The sequence below is a fragment of the Brassica napus genome, unplaced genomic scaffold, assembly GCF_020379485.1.
Source record: "Brassica napus cultivar Da-Ae unplaced genomic scaffold, Da-Ae ScsIHWf_1742;HRSCAF=2372, whole genome shotgun sequence".
Classification (NCBI taxonomy): domain Eukaryota; kingdom Viridiplantae; phylum Streptophyta; class Magnoliopsida; order Brassicales; family Brassicaceae; genus Brassica; species Brassica napus.
In genome coordinates, this window is record NW_026015161.1 from 65,001 (window position 1) to 66,846 (window position 1,846).

Consider the following 1,846-nt stretch of genomic DNA (forward strand, 5'->3'; position numbering starts at 1 on the left):
CAGTACACGGATCAGTCCACGGGAAGGGCCAGCATGCTGATATGTGTACTGACATGGTGCATCAGTTGTCCAAAATCAGTACACGGACAGTCCACGGGAAGGGCCAGCATGCTGATATGTGTGGTCAGCATGCTGATATGAGTTCAGTACACGGATCAGTCCACGGACAGTCTGTGTGTGCTAACGGACAGGCACGGACGTCCTGCGTGTGCTGACGGACGTCCTGTGTGTACTGAACAGACAGCCCACGTGGGCCAAAATCACCCGAACAGTCCACAGGAAGGGCCAGCATGCTGATAAGTGTACTGACGGACGACCACGGACGTCCTGTGTGTGCTGACGGACGTCCTGTGTGTACTGACGGACGTCCTGTGTGTGCTGACGGACGTCCTGTGTGTACTGACGGACACACGGACACACACGGACGTCCTGCGTGTGCTGACGGACGCCCTGTGTGTGCTGACGGACGGCCACGGACGTCCTCTGTGTACTGACGGACGTCCTGTGTGTGCTGACGGACGGCCACGGACGTCCTTTTTGTGCTGACGGACGTCCTGTGTGTACTGACGGACGTCCTGCGTGTGCTGACGGACACACGGACACACACGGACAGCCACGGACGTCCTGCGTGTGCTGAAGGACGTCCTGCGTGTGCTGACGGACGTCCTGTGTGTGCTGACGGACGTCCTGTGTGCACTGACGGACACACGGACACACACGGACAGCCACGGACGTCCTGCATGTGCTGACGGACGTCCTGCGTGTGCTGACGGACGTCCTGTGTGTGCTGACGGACGTCCTGTGTGCACTGACGGACACACGGACACACACGGACAGCCACGGACGTCCTGCGTGTGCTGATGGACGTCCTGTGTGTGCTGACGGACGTCCTGTGTGCACTGACAGACACACGGACACACACGGACAGCCACGGACGTCCTGCGTGTGCTGACGGACGTCCTGTGTGTACTGAACAGACAGCCCACGTGGGCCAAAATCACCCGAACAGTCCACGGAGCGTGCTGATATGTGTACTGATGGACAGCCGGACGTCCTGTGTGTGCTGCCGGACGGCCACGGACGTCCTGTGTGTGCTGACGGACACACACGGACGTCCGTGTGTACTGAACAGACAGCCCACGTGGGCCAAAATCACCCACGGACAGCCAAAATCACCCGAGAACACATCCTTATGAAGCATGCAAAAAATCAGATTCAAATTAGAAGTATTTTTTTTTTTACATTAAAAATACTCCCCGGAACACAACCAATGTCTACTGGTGACAGACTGAAAAAAAGCGTTTTGTATATATAAGGGGTAGGCACTCTCTTGAGCCTCCTACCCCCTAGTACCCGAACGGTTCGGGTACGTAGTGTTGGACTGTTCGGTCCAACACTATCGAGGGCTGGGTTGAGGTCGATGGCCGGATTGTCCCCGGTGAATTTTCCGGGAACTTTTCCGGCGAATTTTCCGGTGGACCGTTTTGCCCCTAACTTCAAATTTTCGCGCTTGCATGGTCTTGGCCTGGTTTCATCCGTCTTCTAGTTGCTTTTTTGATTACATCTCAAGAGTGGTTGGAAAGATTGATGTTAGTGGGGCAATGAACATTCGGCGTATGACTGGTGATTGGATAGCTAGTGTTTGTAGGCTCTGTGCTCGCGCACCCAACTCCAGACCAACTATCCTCCTCAGTTTCTTCACTAGCATAGTTTTATGCTTGTTGAACTGATCCGGGGCCTGTGTTGCGTACCTATCTGGAAGGAATTGTTAGGTTTTGCTTAAAATGTTGTTTGCGGCATCTCCTTCGGTGGGGAAGTTGTGAACACATAAGCCGGCACTTGTGAT